This window comes from Phocoena sinus, chromosome 4 (genome assembly GCF_008692025.1).
Source record: "Phocoena sinus isolate mPhoSin1 chromosome 4, mPhoSin1.pri, whole genome shotgun sequence".
Classification (NCBI taxonomy): domain Eukaryota; kingdom Metazoa; phylum Chordata; class Mammalia; order Artiodactyla; family Phocoenidae; genus Phocoena; species Phocoena sinus.
The window spans coordinates 48626855-48641690 of NC_045766.1; positions in this window are offsets into that span (position 1 = coordinate 48626855).

Sequence of the window (14836 nt, forward strand, 5' to 3'; positions counted from 1 at the left end):
GGTCTTAGTTGCGGCAGGCAGGCTTCTTAGTTGTAGCATGTGAACTCTTAGTTGCGGCATGCATGTGGGATCTAGTTTCCTGACCAGGGATCGAACCCAGGTCCCCTGCATTGGGAGCATGGAGTCTTAACCACTGCACCACCAGGGAAGTCCCTGTTTCAGGTATTTTTAAAAGTAGTTTTCCCCAGAACCTATAACTAGTAAGTTGCAAGCCATTGTTGCAATTGAGGTTTAACTGAATCCAGAGTCCATTCTCTTTCTCATTTCTTTATCCTCATCACTATTATTAGTGTCATTCAACTCCTCCCCTCTCCACCTATCATGCTCCTTCCCCCACTACATGATGAAAGACGACCCTTGTTGGTATTCAATTAAATGATAGATGAGAAATAGATGTAACCAACAAATATATTCTCAAATCCTTCTTAATAACCTACTGAAAGTTAAACCTCTTTTACATTGGTGCAGCATCCACTTTCAGTGTTTTGGCCAGCATTACCAAGCCATTTCTCTGGTGGTCATCTCAGCGTGAAACGTCGGTCCGTTTATTTCTTTGCTGTGGCTGAATGGAATATTCCATCATTGGAAAGTAAAGCTTCAAGTTTAAATTTGAAATCTTTATTCCTATCTGGCAAATTGGCGCTATCCTTAACAATTTGGAAGGAAGTGATGTTTTTGCTGCCATCAGCTGCAAAGTGTTGGATGCTCACAGTGCAATTTATCAGATTTACTTAGATTCCATGTGACTCTGATCCAGTGGCTACAAAGAGTGAGTATGAAGCTAATTGCTATTCTATCCTGCCCCACCCCCATGTCTCTGGTATGGAAAAAGCAGTTGAATCTGAAGAGTCAGGAATTAAAACATGTTTTTTTTCACCCCTGAAATTCAGGGGATGCCGGGCAGGGGAGAAAGGAAAATTTTTGTCTTTTCCAAAACCCATTGCTTTCAGAATAAAGTAAAAAAAAAAAAAATTGTTGGTTAGTTTTGCTGTGGCAAAACATGACCCCAAAATTTCAGTTACAAGAGCAAAGCAACAGTTTATTTCTTACTTATGTTACATGTTACTCATGGGTCATTGCGGGGTCAACTGTGGTTCTGCTCCATGGGTCATTGTCATTCTAGAACTCAGCTGAAGAAGCAGGTCCTGTATGGGATAAGCCATTCTGGTGCAGAGAGAAAAAAGCAAGAAAGCTGTTGGAAACAAAGAATGGCTCTTAAGGCTTCTACTGAAACATGGCATATGTGGTCTACATGTCAAGGCCAAGCAAGTCACATGACCAAGCCCAATGTTAATGGCGCAGAAATGTATACCCCTCCTACTGGATGCACTGAAAATCCCATGGCAGTGAATGGAGATGTGTACTTCTCTTGCAGGAAGGAAGAGTGGAGAGCTGGGAACCAAAATGAAATACACCACACATTCCTTATCCTAGCATTCAAAACCCATAGGAAAGCCAGCTTCGTGTCCCTCTACATCCCTTCTTTTGCCTGTGCTCTGGTTTCTTGTCCCGTAGGCACCACACTCTCACACTTCCATGTCTGTTTCCTTAGCTGGAAATGCAATTCCCTCCATTTTCTGCCAACTGAAGTTGCTCTCAGCATTTAAGGTCCAGCTCAGATTTCATCTACTTTATAAAGCCTCTCTCAATTCCCCAGTTGAAATCAAACACTTCTGTCTTGGAGCTAGTAAGGCAGACTGTTTGTACATCTCTCCAGCACTAATTTTTTTTTTTTAATATTTATTTTTTATTTATTTTTGGCTGCGTTGGGTCTTAGTTGCTGCACACGGGCTTCCTCTAGTTGCGGCGAGCGGGAGCTACTCTTTGCTGCGGTGCGTGGGCTTCTCACTGCAGTGGCTTCTCTTGTTGCGGAGCACGCGCTCTAGGCACACGGGCTCAGTAGTTGTGGCTTGCGGGCTCAGTAGTTGTGGCTCATGGGCTCAGTAATTGTGGCTCATGGGATCTAGAGCGCAGGCTCAGTAGTTGTGGCGCACGGGCTTACTTGCTCCAGGTCATGTGGGATCGTCCCAGACCAGGGATCGAACCCGCGTCCCCTGCATTGGAAGGTGGATTGCCAACCACTGTGGCACCAGGAAAGTCCCTCCAGCACTAATTTTAATCTTCCTTGGTAAGTCTGGGTAAAAAGCTCCTGGAGGGCAGAACCCAGGAATTAGGTTACGTTGGCATTTGTATCCAGCTTCTTTGGGGTCAGAGTCTTGACCTTAATAGATGCTTAATAAATTCCACTGAATGACTAAAAACCTACATATTCCCCATCAAGCTTATCCATAATGTGAAATTTTAAGTCATTTCTACAGGAGGCATATGTAGGCAAACCACATAGAGGAATCTTTTGGGAGCTTTCCTCAGTCAGAAGCACGGAGATGATTCTGTTGGTTCCACAATCTAGACTCTACCTGTTGTGTGTGTGTGTGTGTGTGTGTGTGTGTGTGTGTGTGTGTGTCTGATGTTTCCTACCTTCCCACCAATAAACCACTGTGGGCACCATGTTTTCACAGCAACATTGCTTCCCTTGCCAATTATTGCTACATTGAGAAGTGGTATTTCTTTTCCTGCTTTTTCACTGCAGTATTATCTTCTCACCTTTGGCATTCTGCATGATGCATTTGTACATGGCCACTCAATAGGAGGGGTGGCAGGGAAAGGATGGGCCACAGGAGAGGTGCTGTGGATGCAATGGAAAGAGAAGATGCTTACAGACAGAGAAGCTGCGTCAGAGTTGTCTCCACTCCTTACTACCTTTGTGGCTTTGGGCAAGTCACTTGACTCTACTGTCCCTTCAATTTTCTTATTTATTTAAAAAAAACATAAAGAGACAATTAGAAAGATAGGAAAGGATGTCAGGATATTGTATTACACTAATGTGTGAACAGAGCCTGATATCATTTTGGCGTGTTTTGTGCTTAAAAGTCAAAGGAACTTGGTTCCTAGCCAACTTCTTCAGCCTCATCCCATCTGTTTACCCTTGACCTTAATAAATTGATGAGTTTTCAAACTTGGTGGTTCTCATCCTGTCTCGTGTGGACATGGTAGTGAAAAATCAAGGCTAATAACCCCACATTTCTAGTCTCTAGGCAGAAAGCCGGACTTTACTGGGAATTTGGAAAGGGAGTTATAGGCTCCTGACCCTCCAGGTCACTTCTGTGACAGCTGCCCACTCCACTTTATGGTCAGAATATGAAACGGTCATCATCAGAGAACTGGACTCTCACTTTCAAACATGCTCTTTTCATCTTTCTACTCAATAAATGTTCTGGATTTTATGAAAGAACTGGACATTCCTTTAAATAGGTAGGTGTTGTATGGAAAACTTTGTTCTTCTGTCCTGAGGATGGGCAGAAGACATTGGTTTTATCAGATTTCAGAGGAGTCTAGAGCTATCCATTTTCAACAGTTCTCTCTCTTTTTCATCATAGTAATTGTGTTAGGGCTCTCCAGAGGAAAATATAGAGAAAGAACCAACAGAATATATGTGCACGTGCGTGTGTGTATGTACGTCTGTGTATTCATTCCACATCCTGTTGGTTCTCTCTCTATATGTTATAGATAGATGGATAGATAGATAGATGATAGATAGATAGAGAGAGGGATAGAGAGATTTATTTTATGGAACTGGCTCACACAATTATGGAGGCTTGGTGAGTCCAAAATCTGATGGGTTAGGCTGGCAGGCTGGAGACTCAGGGAAGAGTTGCAGTTCAAGTCCAAAGGCAGTCTGCTGGCAGAATTCCTTTTTCTTTAGGGGAAGTTAGTCTTTGTTCTGTTAAGTTCTTCAACTGATTGGATGAAGCCCACACCATTATGGAAAGTAATTTGCTTTACTGAAAGTCCATCAAACATTAATCTCATCCCAAAACACAGAAACATCCAGTATAACATTGGATCAAATATCTACACACCATGGCCTCACCAAGTTGACATACAAATTAATCATCAAAATAATGTAAAACAGCAAACAGCCCACTGACATGAGAAGTAGAGTCACAGAAACTAAGGACAAAAAAGAACCTTTGAGAACATCTAGTCTGCCCTCTCTCATCTTGCAGGTAAGAAAACCAAGGCTCAGAGATGACACACCTCTTTAGCCAGAAAGCTAGAACTGGATCTCAGGTCCCTGACTCTTTCTGTGACTGCCAAATTCAGTTATCGGCTGTTTAATTCAACATGAGATACAATTTAATGTCCTTCCATGAAAATTAGATAGGGTCAAGTTTAGATATGGATTATGTGTGGGGCAACTGCAAAGCAAATTGCAGTTCGACCCAAGTTTCCTTCTTAGCACAATGTAAAAAAATGTAATTTGAGACAATAACAACAAAAGGGGATGGAGCTTGTTAGGAGCTGAGTTTTTGTATACTGTTGAAGCTAAATTATTACTAATTCAACCTAGATTGTTACAAATTTAAGATGTTAATTGTAATCTGCTTTTTCTGAAGTAGCCGAAGTCATCCATGGAAGAAGCCAGTGAGTAAATAAATTCCCTGAGCTGGAAGGATTTGTCTAAATGTGTAAGAAAAAATTTACGCTTCAGTGAAAACTATGCCTTGTCTAAAGCACATGCTTCTGGTTGTCCGATTCTGATTCCACGGGAGCTATTTTAATCTGAAAATTGTAGATAACTGATAGCAATGCAAACCAATTCTTTTTATAAACGTGAATGAATTCCGCGCAGGGAAGGGACAACCCTTCCTCTACTCCAAGAAAATGACAGTTTTGCCTCCATTTGCACATTTATTTCAACATTCCTTTACTCTGTATAAATTTGGGGGTATAAATCTGTGCTTGCTTGACTCTTCTTTAATCTAGTTATAACGTCTGCCTGGTTCTCACAATTAATGAGTCAAACAAAATCTTTAACATGTGTTCATTTTATAGCTCTATGAGAGTCATGATTTTGCCTTTTTCTGAAAATTATCCTTTAATGAATGTCATGTCTTTCCCAGTACATAAAAAGAATGGTCTGCTGAGTTAAAATCGACCCTCTGCACTGCATCCATTCAGCTCTATTCTGCTCTAAATCTTCGTATTAAAAAAAAAAAAAGTTCAATTACAGGGTTTGCTGCATTCAAATCTGGGGGAAAAAATCAAAGTGGAAATAGAGACTCTGACAGCAAAAGAAAATAGATTGGACAAGAGATGGAAAAACACATGGATTTCTTAACCACTTAGCAGAGTATCTGAGAAATTAGGCTGAGATGAGAGAGGCGGAAAATAGGATAAATAATGGCTCAAAGCGATTGCCTCTGAGACCCGCCCAAATCATCAGTTATCCCTCTAATGAGCTGTTTTATTCCACACCCACCCTCCACATAAACTTCTAAAATGGGTTATTAGCAAGCATACTGGGCTGTGTTCATCTCGGGAACATTTTAGCCTGCAGAGTCTGGGCTCAACCCCTCCTAGGAAACAGCCATGGAGGATATCAAGAAGTTCCTAAGGCGAGTTCTTAGAAGAGGACAGAATAGTGGGGATCTCTTTGTCTTCCTCTGCTCCCTCTGTAACCTGGATCCGCCAAAACTTTATATGCGTGTTGAGGCAGGAAAGGGAGGCAAGGGGATGTTCAGGACACACTCCACAAGCTAAACCCAGGACCCCTACCTCTGCCTTGCCCAGAAGGTTCGAGCTGCTTCCACACGGCCTCTGCTAATAGTTTGCCTGTTGTGTTTGTCCCCACCAGGTCACTCTGTGCTCCAGTTTCTCGATGGCCTCGCTGGATGTCTGTTGCCATGGCTACTACTTTTCCAAAGGATGCCTCCACCATCAGCTTCATTATCTGTTTGGCATTTCTTGAAGATCCTGTTGCTCATTCCTTCCAGACAGTAGTTTTCATTTGATCCCAGAGGATGCCCGACTCCTTAACTCCTCACCATCCTCTCTGATGGGAGAATCTCCTGGGCTTTTACCTTACCTTATCCTATCTTACCTTTGCTATTCTCTCCCCTATGGCCATATCAATAGTCCAGATTCTCGTCATCTCTTCTCTGGTGTATGCAACAACCTCCTAAGGATTGTATTAGGTTGGGGAAACAAATAAACCCCAAAGTTCTAATGGCTTAACACAGTACAAATGTATTCCTTGTTACCAGGTTGACAGTAACAGCAGTTATATCCCTGACACAATCTTTCAAAGACACTGAGTGAAGAATGCTCATCTCTGCTCAATATGTGGCTTCCAAGGGTTCTGCGGCCATTGACACTCCAGTCAGTCGGCAAAGGGAAGGAGAATGGACAATTGTGCATGAGAGTCCTTTCTGAGCCAGACCTGGAAATGGCACACTTGCTGTCTGCTCATCCCGGCAAAATAAACACAGTCACATGGCCACACCTATCTGCAAGGGAATCTGAGAAACATAGATAGACTAAGCACGTGTCCAAAGAAGGGAGGGTGGGTTAGGGGTCACAAGTGGTCTCCACCACAAGGTCTCTTGCCTCCAGTCTTGTTCCCTTCCAGTCCTTTGTACCGGCCCCTGTTCAGAGGTTGAACATGCAGAGTCTCCCAGCCAGTGAGCGGTAGAGCCAGCGCCCAGCCCGGGTCTGGCTGACTCCAAAGTCCATGTGCTTCCCTCACATCTTCAGTCTCCTGTAGTAGGTTTCCGCATCCCATCTTCACCTCTTCACTGTTCTCTCCTCCTGAAATCTCACCACATTCTCCAGAATGAGGAGGGGTTTTGGTAGAAGGAATAATCCATTCTTCTTTTTTAACCCAACTTAAGCCTGGGTGTTAGTGTGAAAATCTTTTTTCTTTCCCACATCTTCTCAGCTGCTCCACTTTGCCTCCTCCACAATGTTCTCAGCTTTGCAAAGCCCCAAGCTGGTACTGACTGCACGAGGCAAAGGTTAGCTCTACCTCTGATAGAAACACCTCCTCGTCACCTGCCCCGCCAAGGTCCCAGGCCTCTTCCTCCTGCAGAAACTAGAACACCATTGTAAAGCAATTATACTCCAATAAAGATGTAAAAAAAAAAAAAAAAATCCCACTTCAGAGTGGAGCACAACAGGAAAAAAAATTAAATATTTATCAAACACTTGTAAAACGTATCACAAGCATATATTTAATTTAGCATATAATAAATATATTAACTTCATATTTAGGTAATTTTGAATTTAATTAATATGTATCATATACATCCTTTTTTTTTTTTACTAATTCTATGTAAGAAATTGTGAAATTTGTTTTCTGGTCAATTACCTTAAATGTCTTACTAAGGTGAACATGTACTGATTTTGCTTATCTAACAACCATTCCATTTGCTACTGGTAAGAGTGCCTGAAATGTCTTTTAGGAACTACATCTTACCCATTGGGGGTACATGTATTTTAGATGATGCTACACATATTAAAAAAAAAAAAAAAAAACCAGTGAGACTGCTGTGTCACTTATTTCCCGGTCTCTAGTCTATTGGTCACAGTGAGTCATAAGGCGTGTCTAGCGTTCATGTGGGAGAGGAAGTAGACTCCACCTATTGATGGGAGGAGTGGCAAAGAATTGTGGCCGTCTTTAATGAGCCACAAGTACAGTAAAAATGAATGATAACAAACATTTGCATAGTGCTTGGGAATTATGATATTTTTACATTGTCTCATTTGAAAAAGTTAGATTTGGGGACTTTCCTGGTGGTCCAGTGGTTAAGAATCTACCTTCCAATGCAAGGGACACAGGTTCGATCCCTGGTCGGGGAACTAAGATCCCACATGCCGCGGGGCAACTTGGCCTGCACACCACCACTAGAGGGAAGCCCACATGCCGCAATGAAAGACCCCGTGTGCCGCAACTAAGACCCAACGCAGCCAAAAGCAAACAAATAATAAATTTTTTTTTAAAAGAAAGAAAATGTTAGACTTTATTTTTACTCCCATTTTTCCAAATGGAATAAAACCCCATGGCATAGTGGAATTAAGTGACTTGCCCAATATCACTTGTCTAGGAAGTGACAAAACAGGGGCTTATATTAGGTCTCCCAGCTTTTATCTTGTGCTTTTCCCTCAACTTCTCACTGCCTAGATCTAACCCTAAAGGAACATGGAAAGAATTCCTTTTGTTTTCCATTTGCATTTATTTTGGCAATCCCACATTCTAGGGAGATTGAAGAGCTATGGAAAACAGACTGCGGAGACAAATGAAATGAAACATGTATTTATGACCCTAAGTTGTGACTTCTAGGCTGTACCGAAACTGTGCTGAATAAGGTAAGAAGCAAAGCCCCAAGAAAGCTATTGACCACTGTGTGGTATGAACATGGTGTTCCTTTATCACAGAAATGATTACAGACATTTCAAAGGTGGAGCTGGGTGAGGTTTCCCTTGAGCAGATGACTGGCAAGGTTAGGTACAAGTGTGCACGTATCAGTATGTTATTCTGCAATAGCATCTTCCCAGGATGGGGCCATGCCAACCACTTTAGCTGACAGTGAGAAAAGAAAGAAGAAGTAAAGGAGGAGGGACAAGAAGGAGGCAGGAAGAGATGGTGGAGCCGCTTAGAGAAGCCCAGGTCTCATCTAGCTACCCAAGCACTCTGCCATCCCCCTAGCCCCAGCAAGGGTAGAGCCCTGCCAGGGGCTTCCCGGGACATCCTGGGGCAGGTTGCTCTGAAGAAGAGCGGCCAGCAGAGGGGCAAGTGGGAGCTGAAATCCTGCCTGCACTCCACTTTCCAACTAGGCACTATGAACAGACTGTGCCTACTCAGGATGGGGAAGACTTTCCTGTTTTACCCAAAGGCACAATTCTTTCCCCATGTCATGTACACAGAGGAGGTGCCTTTGTCTAATTTGGCTCAAAGACACCTTATGCCCCAGCAGCCGATGAGCTGCTTACTGCAAAGTAGGTTTCGATTTCATAAATTAAAAAGCCACACTCGTTGGGCTTCCCTGGTGGCGCAGTGGCTGAGAGTCCGCCTGCCGATGCAGGGGACGCGGGTTCGTGCCCCGGTCCGGGAAGATCCCACATGCTGCGGAGAGGCTGGGCCCGTGAGCCATGGCCGCTGAACCTGTGCGTCCGAGCCTGTGCTCCGCAACGGGAGAGGCCACAACAGTGAGAGGCCTGCGTACCGCAAAGAAAAAAAAAAAAAAAAAAGCCACACTCGTGTTGCCCTTTCAAAAACCTGTCATCCCTGACCTCGACTCTCATGCGGATCATACAGTCAGTGGTCTCGCTGCATGGAAACCTGCCCAGACTTTTGTGGGGTTTTTCCACTGGCTGTTCCACAGGCCATTTGGACAGGTCACTCAGCTTCTCCTCTTCCTGTTCCTGTCTTTGAAATGAGGGAGGTGGACCAGGTGACCTTGGTGTCTTTTCCTGGTTATAAAATGCTACGGCTCATAATTCTGTGAATGACAGTAAGTCAGGGAGTAGGTCAGACTGGAAAGTCCAGTCTGGGCTTCTCTCTGGGTAGCTTTTTAAAATTTTCTTCTTTCTGGCCATTTTGTTGTCCTGCCTTGCACTTGTAATCAGAGGACTACAGATATCTAGAGAAAAAAGATTTCAGCTTGAGATAAGATAAAGACTAGTAAATACAAGCAAACATTAGGTCTCTTCCTCTACCTCAGTTCACTTTACTGTCCCAAAACACACATATACGTGTGTGTACACACACATACACACAGGTGCAGGCATACGCACACACAGATGTGCACACATACACATGCTGAGCTTAGGACAGACCTTTCCTCATTTCAAAGCATAAACAATAAGATACAGTTTCCTAGATGTAATCATTTAATGCACTCTAAATTTATTTCTTTAAAACACAGAAGCAACTAAAGTGCAGAGAATCCATGCCCCGGGCATTTCTATTTACATGTCTTCATATACAATTTTTGAAGGAAGTAGTTCATATTAATAGATGAGTTGGTTTGCCTTCCCAGTTCTCTCCTCAGAGTAAGTGCTATCAAAAACCTCATAAATCATTCCACACCACCCAGACTCATCTGTGTAACACAAAGGGAGCCCTACTCCACTCTGAAGCTTTCTATTTATCTCCCCTACACTTCGTGCATTTCCATTATTTATATTTTCCCATAAAGCAAATGATTTCTCAGTGACCCAAGGCAAGCAGATAGGTGCTTTATTCCTTGTGCTGATAGGTTAGAAGGAGTGGGAGAGAGAAAAGTGGAGGTGGAGAGGCGGGTGGAGAAAGCCAGACTTGTTGGCATATGAAATGCATGAAAATGGGGGAGAGGGAAATTTGGGGGCAGGGAGAACAAAGGGGTTGATGAATATTGATTTAACACTTATTCAACACTGTATGCACCTTTGCCCACCTGGACGCCCCACAGGCATCTGGAAATCAGTAAGTCCTAAGTTGAACTCATTCTCCACTGCTACACTGACACGCCCTGTCTGTCCCCCACACCGTGAATGGCACCCCCATCCATCCAGAGATTGCATGTATTATCTCATTCCATCCTCACTTCCCTCCATGAAATAGAAATTATTGCTCCTAGTTGACGGACAAGGAAACTGAGGCTCAGAGAGGCCAAGTGTGACAGTCTGCTAGGGCTTCCATAACAAAATACTGTGGATTGGGTGATTTAGTAGATAGAATAATAAATAGATGGAAATTTATGTTCTCGCAGCTCTGGAGGCTGGAAATCCAAGACCAACGTGCCAGCAGTGTTGGTTCCTCCTAAGGCCTCTCTCCTTGGCTTGCAGATGGCTGCCTTCTCCCTGTGTCCTCACATGGCCTTTTCTCTGTGCATCTGAATCTCTAGTGTCTCTTCCTCTTCTTGTAGGGACACCAGTCTTATTGGATTAGGACCTACCCATGTGACCTCGTTTAACCTTAATTACTATTTTAAAGGCCCTATCTCCAAATACAGTCATATTCTAAGGTACTGGGGGTTAGGACGTCAACATATGAATTCAGTCTATAACACCAAGGGACCTACTCAACACAACAAGGATCCATGCTTGGGTTCTTCTGCTCCAATTCCAAAGCATCTTTATCTGCTTTCATTTATTAACTCTGCAGAATAGATGGTAGGTGGTAAATTGAGGGTGGAGGGAATTCCAGGGCTCAGGGGGTTTAGTGTGATAAGCATGTCATACCCAGGTCGAGGATAGTGGTAATTCATTCACTTGGCAATGGAAATTTATTAAATTCCTATTACTTAAAAGTCCAGGCACTTTTTCTAGGCATAGATGATGTAAAACTGAGCAAAAACAAACCACGTCTTGGCACATTTACAGTTCAGTATTTACTCAAAGTATTAAATTTACAAATAAATGAAAAAGGTACAATAACATACAATAAATTACCACTGTGGTGAGGATGTGAAGCAGAAGCAGAGGCCAGCGATGTTATGGGAGTGTAGCAGAGGCCCAAACCCGGTCCAGGTGGCTGTAGTGGATGCTGTGATGCCTCCCGGCTCCCTCTGCAGGACAGATGACTCATTCCCCAGCTACTGGTATTGGTGTTGCAGGCCCTCTGCTGAGTCCTTCTGCAGGAATTGCCTTCAGTCAAAGAAAGTCTCCTCACCCAAGGTGCCCCCTCCCACATCCAATGACTGATCACTGTCGGAAGGAAGGGGTTGTTAGTCATAAAGATCTGGCCTCTCCTCCTGACCTCCTTATGCTCAGATGGACAACTCTGAAGGACCATCCCAGCTCCAGGGTGGCCTTGGAATCAGCTGAGCTCTGGATTACAAATGCATTGCAGTTCAACTTCTCCCTCTGCCCAGTCTCCTTCTGTCTTTCCCCAACAGGTGCTGATCCCAAAGACACTCCCAGTGAACTTGTTTAATGCAAATCTTCATTTCAGATTCTGTTTCCCTGAAAAAAACAGAATTTGTTTGCAAGGGCTGCCATAGCAAACTAGGGCTGGGTGGCTTAAACAACAGAAATATATTGTCTCACAGTTGCAGTGGCTAGAAGTCTGAGATCAAAGTGTCAGCAGGGTTGGTTTCTTCTGAGCGCCAAGGGCCTCTCTCCCTGGCTCGCAGATGGCTTATCTTCTCCTTATGTCTTTCGGGGTTTTTTTTGTTTTTGTTTTTTTTTTTTTGGCAGGCCTCTCACTGTTGTGGCCTCTCCCGTTGCGGAGCACAGGCTCCGGACGCACAGGTTCAGCGGTCATGGCTCACGGGCCCAGCCGCTCCGCGGCATGTGGGATCTTCCCGGACCGGGGCATGAACCCGCGTCCCCTGCATCGGCAGGCGGACTCTCAACCACTGCGCCACCAGGGGAGCCCTCCTTATGTCTTTCTATATTGTCTTCTCTCTGTGTGTCTCTGTCCAAATTTCGCTTTTTGATAAGGACACCAATCATATTGGATTAAGGCCCAAACTAGAGACTTCATTTGAACTTGATTACCTTTGTAAAGAACTTATCTCTAAATAGGGTCACATTCTGAGTTACTGGGGACTAGGACTTCAACATATGAATTTGGGGGCCACAATTCAACCCAAACCCAAAAGACTTTGTGGGGGGCAGGTAGCACTTGAAGCACTTGAAGAATGACACTGATCAGGTGAAAATAAGGCAGCATTGACTTGGAGCAGTAAGGCAAGGATGGTGGGAGAAGAGTTCCAGGGAGAAGGAATATTGTACCCAAAGAGTGGGAAGGAACAGGACACAGCCAAGTACAGTTCATGGGAGGAACGGGAGGGGGCTAGGATAGGTCCTGACCATTCATGCACAAGCCATTCACAGACCAGCCCCGCAGGGCTGATTGCCAGGATAATATCCAACAGAGAGTCCTGGGGCTTGCAAAACAATGATGTTTCTTGCAGAAGGTAGATTCGTTTATAGTTTGGCTGGGCTGGAAGAAGTTAGCCTTAGGTTGAAGCCAAAATATACCAAAGTGAGTTTTGAACTCTAAGAATGAGTAGAGCTAGGCGGGGGGGGGGGTGAGGCTTAGTCATGAGGAGACAGAGTGCAGAGCAATACTTAGAGGAGGAGCTGGACAAAACAGGACAGTTTACAACTAAGGCTGAGAGCACCGAGGTCCCCTACCCACCACAGCCCTGACGGAGGGCATGAGAGGACGAGAGGGAGAGAAGAGGAATAAAGCCGTGTTTCCCTTCCTTCACAGTCTTGCCTTCTCCTGGTACCCACAGAAAGATGCACTGACTCCAGGATAGGGGCTTTTAACCATTAGGTAATATGGAATAAACTGTCAGAAGAGGCTGAACCAAAGCTACCCAATTGAGAACATCACTAAGAGAGCAGCTGGGTCTTAGCTTCATTTTACTCTGAGCTTTTGGCACACAACACTGTCTGGTACGTGGCAGGAATATGAGGAATACTTGAGTGTTTGTCCCTTTGGTTTTCTAAGAGGACATCCCAAGGACCCCAAGAGTTTCCAGGTGAATCCTATGAGTCTATCTCCAGCCTTGGAGACCTTCCTCTGGAAAGGGGGAGATTATTGCAATTCACTCCATTTTCAAATCTTTTCAATGCTGATTTTGTTTTTGTTGTATTATTAGTGCCTGAGGCTTTTTTAATAAGGAGACTGAGATTAGTTGATGCACAGATCTTGGCATTTGATAACTCTTCTCCAAGAAGGAAATCAAATTCTTCCTAAAAAATATCTAAAGTACGTGGCTTAATTACACAAAGGAGGGCAGGCTCCATAGGAAGGTGTGGTTATTTTTAGAGCATGTGTTTTTTTTGTTTTTTGCGGTACGCGGGCCTCTCACTGTTGTGGCCTCTCCTGCTGCGGAGCACAGGCTCCGGACGCACAGGCTCAGCGGCCATGGCTCACGGGCCCAGCCGCTCCGCGGCATGTGGGATCCTCCCGGACTGGGGCACAAACCCGTGTCCCCTGCATCGGCAGGCGGACTCTCAGCCACTGCGCCACCAGGGAAGCCCTAGAGCATGTGTTTTGAATTTTATTATTTTGGTCCTATTTTCCTGGCTAAGTCACATTTTAAGCTTTCCCTGTTTTCTGTCTCTAAACCTCAGACTTCTTGTGCCTTTGAGGAGATTTGCTTAGAAGACCACCCAGGATGCAAATCTTCCCATCATTAAACTGCTACACTATTTATCAAACCTACCGTTTGCTGGGTTTTGTATTGAGTGGCATTATAACATCAGGAAATTGTCAGGCAAGCTGTATCATTCACTCCCAAAGTGGCAGCTCTGCGTAAATGAATTATAAAGAAATAGCTGGGGGCCATTAGAGTGATTTTTTTTTTTGCCTCTCCTCTAAAAGGTGACTTTAGACAACTTTAGTAGGAAAGCAGAGCGAGAGGTGAGGCCTGGAGTTCTCCTGGGGGAGAAAAAGTCTAGTGAAGTAGGCGTTGCTGAGAGATCAGAGAAAGTAGCAGAGATGAGTGAAAGACACATTTAACACCTGCCATCTAAGGTGCAGGTGGCCATAAGATGGGACAGATTGACCAGAACTGAGGACATGGATTGAGGAAGAGGCATGATGGCTAATTTTTGACTAGATGTTAGACATTGACAATTTTACCTTTTTGAGGGCTGGATACTTTGGGGTACCTGTAAGCATTCATGAGATTTGTTCCAGTACACAATTAAGTTACCTAGACACAGTTTGATCCTTCTAGGTTTTGATCTTAAGGTATTTCAGGTGGAACGAGAGCAGCATTTATTGTAGAACTAGTTTTGTTCCTCTCATGAGGCAAAGAACTTTTCAGTACTCTATCTGATGTGGATTATGAGGTTTTCCATTCCAGCTGGTGGGATCAGAAACTATTCGCTGCTCTGTGTGAACCTCAGCTATGTTCTCCATAATCCTTTTGGTTGGTTCATTTACTAGCCCCACATAGTTTCACGTGCCAATCAGTATGAAGCTGAAGACACAAGGGGGACCTTCTGTAGATGTCTGAAGCTCTCTGTGCATGCAGCTTTCTCCTCT